Genomic DNA, 18,796 nt, shown 5'->3' with positions numbered 1-18,796 from the left:
CGGTGAAGATGACGTGTTTAACAGCAGTCAGTCTGCGGTATTCGCTGGTGGGACGTGATGGACGTGACAGAAAGTTCCTACAAACACTGCAAACTGAGTTTTTTGTTGTTAACATGCTTTTTGCCTTGAGGGGTTTGTAAAACACATTCTAGCATGTGTGTCTGAGCGCACACCCTGTCATTATCACCTTTATTCAGAGTGGCGTTCAAGCCGTCTCTGTGCTGCCTGCCCTCCTTGGAGTGTGGTTGTCACGTCATACACACGATGGAACATCATCATCCCCACATGGATTTCAGGTTGTATTGGTCAAAGCAAACCACATGGACTATCCATACCAAAAAGTTCTATTTTATTCATAAATAAATATATACAGATAAATGAAATAACAAATTAATCCAGTAATACAAATGTAAGCATTTTTAAAAACAAGCTAAAAATGTTTTTCATGCGTGCCGCCAAACATCAGCCAATCATGTAAAGCGGGGGTCCCCAACCACTCGGTCGCGGCCCGGTTCGGCCCTGCCCACGGACCGGTACCGGTCAGGTGATAAAAAAAAATACACATTAGTAAATAACGACATCAATTTTGGAAATATGAGACACTATTTTGTTTTAAAAAAATATTGCAAATCCCTAGTTTTAGCATGTATATGTTGTTTGTTGCAGCGACCCGTCCCACCCGTCCCACACTGCTGATAGACTAGCGTACTGTATTTTTCCCATTTTTCTTTCACCTCATATTTGGTCTCAAATTGTGACGTTCTTGTGAAAGTTTGGACCCCAGACGCAGAGGCAGAGAGCTCGTGGAGCAGTTTAAGTGTTTTTAATTGAAACAGAGTGCAAAAACAATGCATAAACAGAAGGCAATGGTGTTAGCAAAAAGCAAAATAAAGAACAACACCATGAACCAGTAAAAACGTCGCTAAAGAGGTGGCTGGATAACTGGGAGGCAGCTGGGCTAACCCGGCCTAATACGAAAACTAGGAATAGCAATCTGAGTGCTGAGCAGGAACAAAGAACCAGCAGCTGCAAGCAGTCAGCCAAAATGGGGGACGAGCAATCAGCCTCAGGTGTGCCCAGCCTTCCCGCCTCCAGCCCGCTCAAGGGGATCTGCCAAAAGAAAACACAGGCCAGGAGAAGGCAGGGACAAATGCTGAAACTATGTGGGAATGCTTAAAGGTAAATTTGGATGACCTTATTGTGCATTTTTGTTAGTGTACAACCTCAAGTTAATTCATGCTAGCACACTACCTGTTTGTGCATTTAATGTGATGTTGTTAGTTTTACACCAAACATGATGAATGAGATAAATTATAACAATATAATGTAAAACAACGTGGGAGCACAAACCGGTCAAAAAGGTTGGGGACCGCTGATTAACTAGAGACTAACTCATTCATGCAGGACTTCCTCCGCTCTGTAGGGGGCAACAGCAAGGCATATGCATCATAGTGAAGCAACAGGAGAAGAAGACGGCTCACATTTTGACGAATACAGTGCTATCGACTCTAAAATAACCAAAAGTAGACACTGAAAATTGGACTTTTAACAGCGACTGGATTACAAATATGCTTTGACCCAAAATGCAGTGGGGAAGCCGATGTGTTTGCTTGGTAACAAAGTTTTTGAGTATGTGGAAATGTAGAGCCTCGACTTTAGCACGTATTTTAATGCAAAAAAACCCTTACTGGTTCTCAGTATGTATTTGTCTCGCTGTCAGTAACTCAGGGAAAAAGTAAAAAGTAAAGTGAAATAGAACATAATTTAATTAATAATTTTCATACAATTAATTTGATTTTATTTTACTTAAATTTAGCTTAAAATTAAATTAAACTTTTAATTAAATTAAATTCATTTTATTTTATTTAAAAGTTTAGTTTAATGTAATAGTTTTATTTTAATTAAAAGTTTAATTGAATTAACTTTTACTATTTGATGTAATTAGGAATGCATGTTGTGATTTTCATTGTTATGCGTATGTGCAGTGTGACCTACTGTAATGTGGACATTATTTTCAAAACTTGAAATAAACAAGGTCGCCCCAAATTCCTTCTCCTTGCGTACAGTAGGACCTAAAAATCCATCCATTTTTCCTTTTAGAACATAGCCTCATTTATTCTTTTGTTTTTGTCATGTCGCTGTGCCTCTCAGGGGACATGCTGCTCACATTTGCTAATGCTCATGCTAATCTACATCTAAAAACAAGCAATAGTGAACGAACAAAACAGAAAATGTAACTTCACTTCACAAACCCAGCAAAAATGTGTTTTTTTTCCCCTACCCTTGCTGACGCGAGGTGTCGGTATGGTGACAAACGACATGCTGCTGAATGTTGTTAGCGTGTCGTGGGTCTGGTACTCATTATAAGCCCTGCTCTGGGACTAATTACAGCAGTGCATGACATTCCCATGGACACAGCTCAGTTTGAATGAACCAGAAGACAGACGGCCTGTGTGAGTGTCTTACCAGAACAGAACCGCTTTTCCTAAAGACCTGCTTTGTTTCGCAGTACCGGTACTCATAGTTTGTATTAGTATTTAGTTAGCATAGTATTTCAAATAATGTAAAATTATATGAAGTTAAAGTAGTTGTATTAAATGATTTAAAAATTGTAATCAGATTAATTACAGGGTTGCTGTGGATTAATTTTTATTTATCGCGATCAAATATGCCATTCATTTTTAATCTCTATTCTCACCTGTCATTATGGCATCAACTGCACATTTGCACATGCCAGACAGTAACACTACTTGGACAAGCTGCCTGAAATTCATTGCCACAGATGTTTTAGGGAGTAAATTCGGAGCCATTCTGCGCTGCAGATGGGTTAATTGCATTAAAATGTTTAATCGGATTAAAAAGGATGATGGATTAATCTACTTTAACGCTTCAATTTTGACAGCCCTAAATATAATAAAATGTAATGTAATGTAGGACTGCAACTCCAGTAAGGCTCCAGATGGACAAAATCAAACAATTGGTACATTTGAGTGGCTGAAAAAAAAGCAATGAATCACGTTGCACCTCCTGTAGTAGAGTTTCGTCCCAGTCGTGGAACACTGGACCAGCTCTACACCCTTGCAAGGTTATTGGAGGGTACATAGGAGTTTCCCCAACTGGTCTACATGTGCTTTGTGGACTTGGAAAAGGCATTCGACTGCATCCCTCGTGGTGTCCTGTGGGGGGTGCTGTGGGAGTACGGGATTGGTGGTGCGTGTCATTCAGTCCTTGTACAACCAGAGCAGGAGCCTGGTTCACATTGCCAGCAGTAAGTTGAGCCTGTTTCCGGTGAACCTTGGCCTCCGCCAAGGCTGACCTTTGTGACCGATTCTGTTCATAATTTTCATGGACAGAATTTGTAGGTGCAGCCAAGGCATCGAGGGAATACAATTTGGGGGCCTTAGGATCTCATCTCTGCTATTCGCAGACGAAGTGGTCCTGATGGGCGTATCGGGCTGTGACCTTCAGCGTTTACTGGGGTTGTTTGCAGCTGAGTGTGAAGCTTCTGTGATGAGACTCAGCACGTCCAAATCTGAAGCCATGGTTCTCAGTTGGAAAAGGGTGGATTGCCGACTGCTGTACCTGGGGCCCGCCTGTTGCTGCCTGGATAGTACTGAGGCGTGCGGGTGTGGTCAGTGGACAAAATGCGTGCCTGTTGATCGCTTTCCGGAGGTGAGGGCTAGTAGCTCACGATCGATGGGTCCCCTGGTCTACAGTAATGCAGTCGCTGTATTGGACCGTCGTGGTGAAGAGATAGCTGAGCCGGAAGGCATAGCTCTCAATTTACTGGTCCACCTGTGTTCCCACCCTCACATGGTTACGAGCTTTGGGTTGTCGGAGATCGCGGATACAAGGAACTAAAATGAGTTTCCTCCGTAGGGTGGCTGGACTCACCCAAAGAAATATGTCTCAGTTATGTCTCATAGCTGGCCTGGGAAGGCCTTGGTGTCTGGAAGAGGTGGCCGGAGACCAGGAAGTCTGTACTTGCCTACTGAAACTGAGAATGCTGCCCCGCGACCCGGATCCGCATAAGTGGAAGAAAATGGAACGAACGATGAATCAAATACCAACGTTGTTGTTGATTTAACTGCATAATCGATTAATCATTGATTCATTGATTGTTTATTACTCTAATGTAATGTCCTGTAATTGAATAATATCATAGAATATATATATATATATATATAGTAGAACATATTATTTGCTTCAATTCCACTTACATTTGTGCTACATTAAGAAGTTGACTTCTTTTCAAATAAGGAATACATTTACCATGAGTAATTTAACATATATGCAACATCTGTGACGTAAATTAGTAGTATTTTAATAGTCCGACATGTGAAATGCTTCCTATGTGATATAGCTGCCATCTTTTGACTTGAAATGCATGTTACAGGTTCAATAGTTTGCCTTGTCGTACAATACACATACAAGCATGCTAAACGTTGTTCAAATGGGAGGTTGTTGCGTTATCTCCGGAGTTGTGTCACATAAATTGTATCATCTGTGAGGTGAGACATCCGGGGTCCGTTCCTCTTAGCAGTCCTCGGTCAAAGTTGAGTCAAAGCCCATGTGAGACTGCCAACGTTTGTTTTAGCATGCTTTTCCCCATAATGCTGATCATTTCAACCTAACGTGTTTGTCAGAGGAAGAGTTAGTGAGTTGACTGAACATGTGGCTGGCCATCATCATGCTTGCATCAAAAGATCTTTGGAGCCTCAGGCGCTGTTGTTGAGTCTGCTCATAATGATCCCGTTTAAGTGTTTTATGGCGCATACTTCCCTGCATGTGGAACTGCTCACAAGCGCTCTTGCATTGTGGATGTTTGATTATGGATCCCTCACACACCCGCTTTTAACTCAGGCTGTGTCCACACCAACAACACCAACTTTCAAAAGCATATTTTTCTCTCCGTTTTGGCCTTTCATTCACATGCAAATGTTAAAGGAGTTTCTGGAGAACTCCAGGCTGGGTGAAGATTTTCAACTAGTGCTGCTTCAGTGTTTGTGTATTGATGATTAAAGCAGAGCTTTTGGTCTTGTGCCATTAAAAAATGTGTGACATTATTGCATGTATTTATTTCATATTTAACAAAACCCCAGGAATGTGGTTAATGACTCGTAGTCATTCAGTCTTACACTTATAACACACACGGGTGGTTTAAAAACATTCATGTTCTGTAAATGAACACTGGCTTCAAGTACCATAAAGTCCCTATCATTGCAGAATGTCATTATTCTATGATTTTCACTATTACTATATTGAGTAATACGATTGTAAAGCTGACTATAAGGGTGTTAGTTCATACTGTGTATAGAGGGCTCTAGTAATGTTAAACAATGTACCGTAATTTCCGGACGCACCGGTATATAAGCTGCACCCACTAGATTAAAGAGGAAACAAGAGTTGTACATACAGTATATAGGCCGCATCTGTCTATAAACCACAGGTGTGCACGTTGTAACATGGGATATTTAGTACACAGAAAGATTGTATAAACGTTTGGTTAAATAAATGCTTTTTTCCAAACAGTGCAGAACAGGGTGTGTGTACCATGACTAGTTAAACAGTAGCCTACCAGAAAAGTCATTCATCACGTCATCGTCCTCCTCCTCCTGGGAACTAAAACCACTAAGGTCGTCTTCTTCAGCGTCACAATTGAATAGCCTCACAATTCCTTCGTCACACACTTTGTCAGTCTCTCTCTTTCGTTGTCGCTCTCAGAGTCACTTTTGTCTTGAGTCAAATTAGCTATTTAGCTTGAACTGTCCTCTTCATCACGCATTAGTACAGACTTTCCAAAGCCGTTGGTGATAGTGGACAGTTGGTGGTCCGAGCAGTCCAAACAAAAACTGTAATAATGCTACACTTGCTCAAACTTAAGATGTGTCAAATCAAAACACGATCGCTGCATAAGACTTCATAACGTGATATTAGCTTCCACTTCACTCGTCCACGTCACTAACTTCCTGAAGCTGTACTCTAGACATCATGGGAAATGTAGTTTTTAGCCATAAATTAGCCGCATCACTGTACATGCCGCAGGGTTCAAAGCGTGAGGAAAAAAGTGGCAGCTTATACACCAGAAATTACGTTATTTAGAAGGTCGTGAACAGGTTTTCTATGCTGTAACTACGAAAATATTTAATTTATATATAAGGAATCCCACTTAGCGGAAATTCCCTTTATCTGGTTTGACCAATTAACAACGATAAACGAGCGGGTACTGTATTTACAGAGAGAAAATACATAAATTAGGAAAATTCTTTCCCAAAAATCTGCACATTTGCTGGGCTGTGAATACTGAATACCTCGCTCTCGCTCCAAGACAGCTGGGATAGGCTGCATACTCCGTGACCCTAGTGAGGACAAGCACTATAGAAAATGGATGGATAATGTCCAATCATGAGGGGCTCCACTGTAACGTACACGCCGTTGATTCATTGTACATACAGTGTGTGTATGCAGTATATAGCACTATACTGCATTGATAAACAGATGTTATAATGGTTGCTTTTTCAGGCTTATATCTGTGATCCTGTGGTTATGGCCTTAATTCATAGACCTCAATGGAGGTATAAAAAAAATTTACAAATCTGTGCAGTTTCTTTTTGTGTTTCACTGGAGTTGTAGGGAAAAAAATCTTCATTTTTTGTGTGTAATTTTATATTCTCTTGAGGACACAATTGATGAAGGCATGAAGACCGCCATATAAGGAGACGTTTTATAAACAGTAAGTCAGCGACAGCCAGCCTTCTTTAAAAATGTGTAAACATGTTCAATGTCTGTTTATGCAGGAGAGTTTTTAAAAGCATATTCTTAAGTTGGAGACCAAACGGATGTGCTTTGAATTGTTGAACAAACCACTCATCCAACAGGCTCCATTAGTTGTGTGCACCAGTGGAAAAAGTCACGACATCACTTCCTGCATACTGAATATCAACACCGCATCGTGGAAAGTTGTCAGGCTGCAAACTTCAGCTCAGAAAGTCATGCACACGATATTCCCGTATCAATGATCAACCTGCAGAGGCGCTGTTCAGTCAGTCTTAACTAGTTTGAATAAGACAAATTATAACACCAGCTCAGGAATTTTATTCACTTCCTTCCAGTTCACGGATTGGATTCTTTTTCTGAATGTTCTGAACTCCTGTTTTGACACGAGTGTCATGCTGAGTAGACGTAGTGGAGCTCTGCCTGGATATAGTTCAACTTTCATATTTTTTTTACTGCTCCTGTATTCTACTGTGTTTCCCACAGGCCTGCATTTTAAGTGATGGTGGGTAACCTATAGGAAATATGGCATGGCTGCTTTTTGTGACTGGCTCCAAATCAGCCCTTCCAGCAGCTTATAAATGACATTCCTGGAAAGACAATTTGTCTCTAATTTATATATATATATATATATATATATATATATATATATATATATATATATATATATATATATATATATATATATATATATATATATATATATATATATATATGTGTGTATGTATGTATATATATATGTATATATGTGTGTGTGTGTGTGTGTATATATATATACAGTATATATATATATATATATATATATATATGTGTATGTATCTATTTATTCCTGACAGTCCAAATGTGTTGACAAGAGCACGGAAAACTCTGTCATTGCATGCCTCCTTTTCACCACAATGACCAGCTGTGTGTAACGCTGTGCCAGTTTGCAAATGCCTTCCAAACGCAAAAACACAGACTGCAAACAGGTTTGCTCCTCAATAATCTGCATATATTCTGCATATTCTTGAAGGCAAACACACAAAATACGTTGTCAAGAATATACGTTTTATAATTTAGATCAGGCCACAAGTTGGCAACACTGATCCCTCCTGCTACATCTTTTTATTCTCTGGCAGATCTGGGGTGTCATTTATAAAGGTTGTTGAGCAGAAAAAAGTCAACGTCAATCAGCAGGGGTCAAATATGCGTACCCATCTTTCACCGCAGACATTGATATTGACAGAAAAATTCAATGCGGAAAAGAGTGTGTTTTCCTACCCACTGTTTCACACAAGGTTTTTCAGCGACGCACGATGGTGACATGATGAAATAAAGCTCACACTCGCATAAAAAAAAAGATGAAGTATGAAATACATGGCACAACTGGGGTTCCCTTTAAAAACTGAATTATTCTGTGTCCCTTAGTCCCTTTTTTACAATGAGAATAGAAAAAATTTGTAAAATGTCTATTATATGAATGAATGGCAAACGCTGGAACGGCAAATGGATGGATGGATGGAAATAAGAGTGAAGTGGTGATTTCGACACGGCCCCAGTTAGTTTTCTGAACCGACACAATCTTGGTTGCGATGTCACTGCCAGACTACGTTCCGGGAACCAGATTCAAGCTCATGCAACCATTAACTCGCACCAAAGCCAAGAAAGTGACATTCACAACAATAACATAATATTAACATTCACTGATATTATGTGGGCCGCACGGTGGTCTAGTGGTTAGCACGTTGGCCAACACAGTCTCCGAGGAGATCGGGAAGACCTGAGTTCGATTCTCCCCTGGGCATCTCTGTGTGGAGTTTGCATGTTCTCCCCGTGTGTGCGTGGGTTTTCTCCAGGTACTCCGGCTTCCTCCCACATTCCAAAAACATGCAGGTGAGGTTCATTGGTGACTCTAAATTGTCCATAGGTATGAATGTGAGTGTGAATGGTTGTTTGTCCATATGTGTGCCCTGCGATTGGCTGGCGACCAGTTCAGGTGTTCCCTGCCTGTCGCCCGAAGTCAGCTGGGATAGGCTCCAGCATGTCCCCGCGACCCTAAAAGATGAGAAGCGGTATAGAAAATGGATGGATGATATTATGTTGTGATATCTATGATGTGACACACACAAAAATGGTCAGTATATGACACAGACACTGCAAAATGAAAGACCAGTTAGCCCTGGAATGAAACCCCATAGTAATATTCTAAGAGTGGTAGAATAGAGCTAGTGAAAAAATATGTATTTACTTTAGATTTACTGCAAGATAGGCTAGAAAGGCGAGCGAATGCAAGCAATTCAGGTCTACAACACTGACTGGTGACTGATGCAAACAAGCACAGCCATGAAAGAAAGTGACATATTCACAGCAATAATAACATTCACTAATGGTACTGTGAGGCGTATAATAGGTTTTACTGGCAGTGATGGCTACAACAGCATAGCCGCCTAGCGTCAGTTAGGAATTAACTCTGCGTTAGGAGCAGCACGAGGCTGGCTACTACAGAGCATATTAGCAGGAGAAATGTGAATTGAATTACTGCCACCTTTCCACGGTCGAACGCCTTGGGGATTTTTGACTTTTTATTTCCATCCGCGGGGCATCAAGACCCACAAAGTTTGCCAATTTGTCGAGGCCAATGGTGTCTTTTAGGAAATGTGAACAAGCTTACTCCGTCTCCCCGAGTGTTCCAAAAAGTCTGCAAAAGCCTTCAGCACAACAAAATATTATATAATAAAATCTATAACTAATTCAGGAGTCAGTGTGCAGTCTGGTGAAGACGTCACAACCTCCGCCTCCTGCACATCTGGAAGAACTGCCATTTTTAAAAAAATATTTCAATATTCGAGTGCACATCTAACGCAGGAAATATGCCTTTCAACGTTATTTTTCACGACGGAAATAACAAGATTAATGTGTTTTGGTTTAATGACCACTTTAAACTGTATTTGTATTTTAGTTTATTTAGAACAGTTTTATGCTTGAGAATGCAATGCTTAATTTAGGCCAAGAATACGTAACATTTGCTTAAATATGCATTTTTGGACTAATAATAAGCCGTAGTCAACCATTTATTAAGTAATTAATTTTGGACAAACACGATACGACTGTACATTGTGGCGAGATTGAGTTGCACAGGGAATGCTCAGTGGCATCTTCTGTAAATAAGACTCCCTGCCAACACAGCAAAGGTCATCAGCACAGCTGGCGATCAAGTCAACACAAATGGAACACACAAGGCAACTGCCCCCACAGACTATGTGGGTGTCAAAATGATGCTTATACACGAATATACATGCAAAACTATACCTGCATCGGTAGCGACTCTTCCTCCAGATGCTACACCACGGGTCAGCGTTGATCCTGCAGCCAAACCAGTTGAGAACCGCTGCTATAAGAGATCTTTGACATCCGTTTTTGCAGGAGATTCCTAAAAACAGCAAAGGCCTCCTGTTATGTAGAGCATCTTTGACTAGCGTTATTGTTGTAGGTCCTTTTTTTTAAAAAAAAAAGAAGCAGCATCCTGTCCTATTACAGATGTCTGACTAGTGTAAACGTAAGACGTTATTAGGGCCCTATGAAATCCATTTTATTTAGTCCGAAATTCTGATTTTTGCTGTCAGAAATCATTTTTTTTCTTCGTTTTACACTTATTTGTAGCAGCATAGCATTTGCGCTTTTTGGGTTAGTGGATAAAATGTTACTTAAATGGAAAAATCCCTACTTAATGATACAATAAATCAATGGATAATCGTGCCTAGTAATTGAGAAATAGATGTAGCCTGGCTAACTTTTCAAATGGGATGTCAGCCTCTGCACAAAGTGCTACAAAATCTTCAACAAACTAATGCTCGTGCAATTCCAGCTGCATGTGTAAGATTCGGAAGTGTGTTCTGTGTGTATGTGTTGACAATGTCTGTAAGACGAGCTGGGTGCAAGAATAAACTTGCTTCTCGTCTTTTTTCACTCACAACCTGCACGTCGCCATCGGGCATTGTAAAACGCGGTGAAAATATACTCATCCAGTCCGAGTCACGCACACACAACCGCACTAGCATGCTCGACTAAGCTAACCCCGCTAGCTTCCATTCATGCTCCGTGAGAAGAGGTTCCACCAACTTTCGCCAGTGTTTGTTGCCATTTCAACATGTTTAGTTTGGCAGACGTGGCAGACGTCTCTGTTTCAATCTTGAATCTTGAGTCTTTCGTGTTTGTAATGAGATTCCGCCACAATTGAGCGGTCCGCCGAGTAAATACTTCCCCACACAAACGTTCCTTCTCCTCACGATGACAGCATTTCATTCACATTATGTCAGTTTACGTGAGGAACAGTAAATTCAGTTTTTATTGGCCAATTCCACGATTCCGTCCGGTTATATTCAGTATAATGAAGGAAAAGGTTTCTGAAAATATGGCCCCCAGAACAATACAGGCTGATGGTTGTGGTGTCACAGTGTTGGTAATACATTCAAGACGCCCTCAGTGGGCGTCATACATAAGGCGCACCATATCATTGGGCGCAGGTATGATCAAACATACGAACAGAACTCTAACTCAGCGGATCAAACCCACTTGAAATCAGGATGGTCATCACTCAACACAACAGTCTCAGTCATGGTGCACAACTAAAAACATCACACAACAACGTAAAAACAGACAAGACACTACCGCTATTTTTGCAGAACAATAACTAAAAACTATGTAGCTCAAACATGCAACTTTAAGAGCATTTGCACCAAAACACTACCACAAAGCACGCTGGGGAACAGGAAGTGCTCCCAGCGATGCTACAATACGCTAGCATGCATGAACACTAAAACATACGCTAGCATGCAATGTTTTTAAAAAGGCAGCGAGAGCAAAACTGAGTTGGGTTGTACTTTATTGAAGTATTTAACAATGTACTCACGTTATTTTCGATCAATCCTCATCCACAAATCCATCAAAGTCCTCATCTTCTGTATCCCAACTGAACAGCGGGGCAAGTTCTCCTTCAAACACGTCAGGTTCCCTCTCGTCATTGTCAGAGTCAGTCTCGTTGCCGTGCGGCTCCTCAGAAATGATGTCATCCATCGCTCTCACGCCGCTCGCAACTTCACTTTGAACGCCCTGTTTACACCGATGTCCAGCGGTTGGAGTTCCTTCGTCAAGCCCCCCGGAATGATGTCAAGCTCCGAGTTCATTTGCTGCACTTGGTTTTTCACAGCGGCTGTGAGTTGGGCGCGCATGGAGTCGCAGATCAACAGGGACGGTGACGCGTAGGAAAAAAACATCCGGTCTCTTTCAGCACACATGACTCAGCCACTCAGCGATTTCCTCCTCGTCCTTAACAATGACTCCGACTGGAAACTTTTCTTTAGGCAGCGTCTTCCTCTTAACAATCACTGTAGGTGGCAGTTTCTGTCCATTACCATGGCAACCAAGCACAACATCAAAAAACGACTTCTCGTGCCCTGTTGTGTGTATCGCTACCGTGCTGGTCCCCTTCTCTACAGTGTGGTTCACTGTGATGTCGAAAACGAGCGGCACGTCGTCCATGTTGGTGATGTAGTTGGGCTGGAGGTGTTGGTCGGCAATGTTTTTACTGCAGTAGGAGCGGAAGATGGCCAGCTTTTCCTTGTAATCCGCTGGATGTTGCTGCGCCACGGTAGTCCTTGCCCGGATGGATAGATGGCGCCGTTTCATAAAATATACCTATACACAGTAACTACTGGGACGTGCCTTTAGCGTCCTCAATCACGTCCGCATGCTGTCCTCAGTCACGTCCACCTTTCCTCTATATACTGTAAGCAGCGTGTCGGCACGAGATGCTTCCCAGTCAGTCGAGCAGAGCGCTTGTCAAAGTCACACAGCAACACCTACAGATTTTGGAACTCACTGCACACATAAGGCGTTAAGGCGCCCCGTCCATTTTGGACAAAATTTAAGACTTTTAAGTGCGCCTTATGGTCGTGAAAATACGGTAAGTTCATAGCAGCCCGCTCGAGGTGGTTATAAGATGTAGGAGCGTTCTTGCTTGGTCATGTCCTACCGTGACCTGAACAGCATGGTAACTTGTCAGGCACTGTCCACACGGGAACGTTCTTAGGATTTTTTTTGGGTGGGTTGAAAATAAAAAGTTGCATCTACACTGTGCCAGATTAGCAAATAGTTGCATCCACATGGGTGAAAATGATGTAATACACAAGGAACACCTACGTTTGGCGCTGTAAACAGTCTTGTAGAGTTACTATGATTCATTTTGGAAAATAAGACAGAAAAACATCAGGAGAATGTCGACTGGGGTGAGTCATGTCCATTTAAAGATTTTTATGTGAGATATTATGTTGGCTTATCATCAAAGCTCACTTCTGGTCACGTGACAGCGACGGGTCTGTGACATCATCGTTTCTGTAAAATAAGGTTCGGCCGTCTACGGAAATGACAAGCCGGCGTTTTTTCATTTTCCCACTCTGGAAGCCGTTTTCAAAAAACACCATTCCACGTCACCCAGAACGCCGTTTCCGTGTTGATGAAAGGCTAAAATGATCAAATACTTTGCCGTTTTGACCTGACAACCTTTCTGTCTGGACGGCCCCTCAGTCTTTCTTGGATGTGTGAAGGAGAGAGTGACCAAGACGGCGTTAAATAAACAAGAGCTGGACATCAAATGCTTTCTGCACAGCAAACCTTATTTTGCTATGGACAACCTTATCAGACAATAAAATGCAAACAGTCTCATTTATTGTCTTGTCCCTGAGCCCACAAATGGCCACATACTTCAAGGGAAGTGGCTGCGTTTTTATGAGATGGCTATTGTTGTTTTAACTCAGTCACGGGGATGGAGTTACCCCGTGTAAGCTGTCTGCACATGAAAACTCACTAAGTGGGAAGATAGCATCAGAGCCAGTGGAGGGGAAATTCCAATGCAATGCCTGCAAGTGAAACCATCTGACGAACCAGAGAGTGGAATAATGCAGACATGATGTCAGAAGGACTGGAGAGCTTTTTCAACAACACATAATAACAGCCGTGGCAAGAAAATTGTACCATCTGCTCACAGTTTATGTCAAAGAGGAACTTCATAAGGCGTCTTTATGCAACATTTTCTTCAATGTCTTTTTTTATGCAGTAGCAAAAAGTGTGGTAACTTGACAATCTTTTCATGTGAATTTTGTGAACGCTGCCTCCCCGCACGGTCGTGAGTCAGCATTCCCTGCCCCAAATTTTGCAGATTTTTGGTCAAAACAATATTATAATTTTTTTCTCCAAAAAAGGCTGTTTTTTCCACAGAAAACACATCTCATTCACCTTAAGCCCGTAGTAATGACTAAATATGTGACAGTACAGTACATAATACGTAATACAATTAACTGCACCTGATGACTTGATTGATTATCCAGTTCATCTACAATTATTTTACTATTCCATTAATGAAAATGTAAATATCCTCTGATTCCAGCCGCTCAAATGTGAATATTTTTCACCCATGAAAGTAGACGTATTATCTTTGTGTTTTGGTAAAACAAAATATTCACACACATCAGCTTTGACTTTGGAAAACAGCGATGGAAATGTTTGCGTCATTTCTGGTGTGTTGTGGATCGAACCACTAACTGTGTTTGCGACCCACAGCTGTTTTGTTATTGGCCCGCGACACGGTCTAAAATAGATATGAACAGGAAAATGGAAGTCAAAATATTAAGACCAAAACGTTGGAATCTAACAAGAAAAAGTTGTTATTTTACAAGAATAACATTATAATATTATGAGGAAAAATCATATAGCGTGAAGTTGCATTATCAAAGTTGCATTATCAAAGACAAAAGACTATTTTGAAAGTTGTAATATTATGAGAAACAAAACAAAAGACAGATGTTATTTTTGGAAAATTAAGTTGGGGGAAAAGTTAGTTTGTGGGAATAAAGTCATAATATTACAAGAAAAAAATGTTTGACTGTTTAAGAAGAAAGTTGAAATATTTTGAAAAGTAAAAATAAAAAAGGACAAATGTAAAATGGGAAAAAAAGAGCAAAGATCAAAGTAAAAGACACTTTTCATCTACTGTATATCACAATGCTGAGATGAAGTTTTGAATTGAAATATATACGCTGGGCATCTCTGTGTGGAGTTTGCATGTTCTTCCCTTGATTGTGTGGGTTTTCTGTGGATACTTCGGCTTCCTCCCATCCAAGAACATGCATGTTAGGTTAATTGACAACTCTAAATTGTCCATAGGTATGAATTAGGGTTGGGCGATAATTTTTAGGTACTGGTATAAATTCTTTCAATAATAAGAATATCACTTATAAATGGTATAAATGATCATTTTAAACTGAAAAAGGCAGCGTTGATGACAAGTTTTTCCTGCGAATGCGTGCCGCGGCACACTCTACTGACGCATTGGCGACTCATGTGCACCACATGGTCCACGTCACCGGAGAAAAGACAACAAAAGAGAAAATGAGCATGGCTGAAGCGGAGACTATAGATTAAGAAATTGCTACTAAACGGGGAGGTAACTGTAATATGAAAGTGGTTTGGTTTCAATAGAGCAGATGTGGAGCAAGAGACCATAATATGCAACGTTTGCAAAGCAACTGTGACGGCAAAAGGTAGGAACATGACAAATTTGTTCTACCATCTCAAGCGCAAACACAGAGTTGAGTACGAAGAGTGTGTCAAGAAGCGTGAGACAGAGTCAGCGAGCACGTCTACAAAAATACACGATGCTTTTGCTCAAGGCTTTCCTAACCACAAGAAAAGTTAACGATGACATGAACTGACTGATGCGATGTCATATTGCTTACCCAAACACATGATGCCGTTTATACTCAGTCGAAAAGGACAATATTTAGCTGCATTACTGTATTACTGTTTTGCAATTTGCAGTTGCGACTGAACTGTGTATTTGAATTCTGAATGCTTTGCACTGATCTAGCTTGGTAGACACTAAATGCACTTGCTGTAGTGCAGTTTATAACCAATAAATCAATAAATGTGGTTTACAATTTGAGACAAGTGTATTTAATTAGGTTTGGAGCTTTTTTACAATTTAATTATGTCATCATATTGTGATACATTCCAAAAATATCGTGATACATGCCAAGGTCGATATCGCCCAACCCGAGTATGAATGTGAGTGTGAATGGTTGTTTGTCTACAGTATATGTGCCCTGCCATTGGCTGGCAATCAGTCCAGGCTGTACCCCACATCTCACCCAAAGTCAGCTGGGATAGGCTCCAGCATACCCCCGTGACCCTTGTGAGGACAAGCGGCAAATTAATCAACAAGAAATCGTTAGTTGCAGCCCTGTTTTAACTATGCAGTCGCTCCCCTACAGTTACGTTTCAATAGAACGCAATAGAAAGACGCTAATGAAGCGACTTTAATGAATGCGATCGCTCCTCCACACGGGTGTAGCAGTAACTAAAGGGTGCTTCAAGGACAGTCTGTGGTGAAAACAGGAAAGAAGATTCCTTGTAATTAAAGAGAGGCCTTGTGCGTCACCCATCAAAACAAGAGGATTATTCCACTGGAGACGAGAGCTTAAGGTTCTGGCCCCAAGCAGAATTTTGGAGATTCTCGAAGCAGCAACTCAGACCATGTGCACATCAACACGGATATTTTTAAAAGCATCTTTTTTTTCGATGCATTTTCTCCATTTGTCCACGCACAAACGTATGGTTTTGTCCTTAAAAACTGAGCTTTTGGAGAACTCTAGCCAGGGTGAAGATTTTTTAAAAAGTACTGAGTGTGTTTTCTCATAGCAATTGTGTAACATTATTTTGTGTATTTAAAACAAAACACCAGTAATGAAGTCATTGACTTATACATGTTGATTTTATTTCACGCAGTAGTAGACAGGTGATTTAAAAAAAACATTTATGTTGTTTCCTGGGCTCCATGTAAACAAAAATGGATCCTGGTTAGAGTCCAGGACCACCTAATGGCGGCAACAGTAGCCACCGTTTTTATTCATATTGTTATTATTTATTAGGGATTACGGATTATGTGCCGGTTATGAGATAATTCAAACTTGCAATAAAAGCCTGTTGTTCAGGCGATCAAGTATGATCCTACTTTATTGACACCGAGTGACCATAACATGTTTTGACTGATAATAGGCCATATTCAACCACAAAACTCCATGATATATTACTTAATATATGTTTTGAAAACTCGTGATCAATACGTGAAATTCAAACTGCGAAGTGAGTGGCGAAGGAAGAATCTGTTATGTCTAACTTTTTTCAACCTAATTTTGTGAAAACTGCGACATTATTCTTTGTTTTGCTTGTTTCTCATAACGTTACAACTTTTGAAAAAAAACATCTTTTTCTTTAATATATATAATATTCTTTAATAGATTTAATATTAGGACTTTCTCATAAGATTACACCTTTTTCCTGTTAATATTATGACTAAATTCTCGTAAAACGACTTCTCTTTTTAACATTTTTGTTGTTTTTAATTGAGTTCTCAGGATTTTTGAAAATGTAATTTAATTTTTTTTACGATGTGCTGAGGGTCAAAAATGTCAAGGGCCACCAAATTGCTCTTTTTTTCAATTGTGCTGTTTATTTATTTTATTAGTTTTTATTGAATTTCAATAAAAAAACATTTTTTTTTAGAATGTGCTGAGGGCCAATTAAAAAAAGCCAAAATCTCAACGCTGTATGAAAAAACACTATCAGTGATGCACAAAGATGTAAATATTTAGGGTTCGCCGATAGATCGGCCACCGATTAGTATCGGCCAATTTCCGTAAAAGACAGGTGATCGGCATATGCTGATAAATGCCTTTCAAAGCCGATCACAAAAACCGATTGCCTTGCGGCGGCGACGTGACAATTCATGTCATGTCAACACAGACATGACATGAATGTGCATGTGTGCTGTGTTGCCAACACACGTATTGAGCCGACAACTAACGCACTTTGTCCCGCATTTCCGCGACAATCAACACTAGTCTGTAAGATCCGAATGGTTTCAGTTTGACAGATTGGCACAGGCTACACCAATCCATGCCAGTGTGTTTGATCACTCCCTTGTCAAAGCTGTTGGTGTTCGACTTCTCTTGCATCTCTGTCTTTACATGCTTTGCCGAGCTGACGGCCGCCGCTAGCTAGCCAGCTGGTTAGAATGATCCGTCTGGCTTCTCGTCTTCGGACTCCAAATGTGACTTTTTACCATAGGGACATTTTGTTTTTAAAACACACAAGAAATGTGGTTAGTGCGAAGCTTGTTTTTTCCCACAGGGAAGTGGATATTATATCCATCAGGCATGTACTTTTTTTAGATTTTTTATTTCAAATGAATTGTGGTCAATATGTAAATAATAGGCTGTATATGTATCTAGTATGTAGCACAGGGGTGCTAACACTTCAGCCTGTGGGCTTCTTTGTCCCAAAGATCTACCTCCTTCTATAAATAGAGAAAATATATATATATATATATATGTATATATATATATATATATATATATTTATTATTTATAAATATGAGTATTTATGTACATTGTACATGTATATCAGGGGCGCACACAATCCAAATGATCTATCTCTTACTATAAAGCATATAGCATATATAAAATCTATGTGGTAAACTTTGCAACTCTATACTAAATACTACTGATTATTATTTCACATTCAGTTTCAAAGTTTACAGGTCTTCAAAATAGTTCAGTCTGTAATTCACAATTCAAATCAATATGGCAACAAAGATAATTACATATAATTCCTCAATAGTTGTGTACATAAACAGCAATATGTCAGCATATGAGCATATGAGCAATATGTCAGTGAAAATAGCTATGTAGCATCATGTGTTACGTCCAGTTAACAGTTAGCTATACAGCATTACAGATACTGTATACGAGAAATGAAAAGGATTATGCAAAAGACAACTCAGCCGTAGTCCGTCCATCCATTTTTATGCCTCTTATCCTCATTAGGGTCGTGGGGGTATGCTGGAGCCTATCCTAGCAGACTTCAAGCGAGAGGCGGGGTACACCCTGAACTGGTCGCCAGCCAATGGCAGGGCACATATAGACAAACAACC

General features: G+C 40.3%; 1 protein-coding gene and 1 long non-coding RNA gene across 2 annotated transcripts in view; one reads left to right on the top strand and one right to left on the bottom strand.

The window, feature by feature from the left end:
- ror2 (receptor tyrosine kinase-like orphan receptor 2) overlaps positions 1-18,796 on the top strand; it is a 73,330-nt gene that overhangs the window by 8,363 nt on the left and 46,171 nt on the right. The window lies entirely within an intron of this gene.
- Positions 7,528-11,964, bottom strand: LOC129170263 (uncharacterized). The gene is made up of 3 exons (XR_008566570.1): positions 11,663-11,964; positions 10,063-10,183; positions 7,528-8,808 (listed from the first exon to the last, which is right to left on the bottom strand). It is a non-coding gene; the product is annotated as an uncharacterized LOC129170263 (long non-coding RNA).

This window comes from Dunckerocampus dactyliophorus, chromosome 17, assembly GCF_027744805.1.
Source record: "Dunckerocampus dactyliophorus isolate RoL2022-P2 chromosome 17, RoL_Ddac_1.1, whole genome shotgun sequence".
Taxonomy (NCBI): Eukaryota; Metazoa; Chordata; class Actinopteri; order Syngnathiformes; family Syngnathidae; genus Dunckerocampus; species Dunckerocampus dactyliophorus.
Note: the sequence above shows the minus strand (reverse complement) of the source record. Positions and strands in the feature narration are given on the sequence as shown.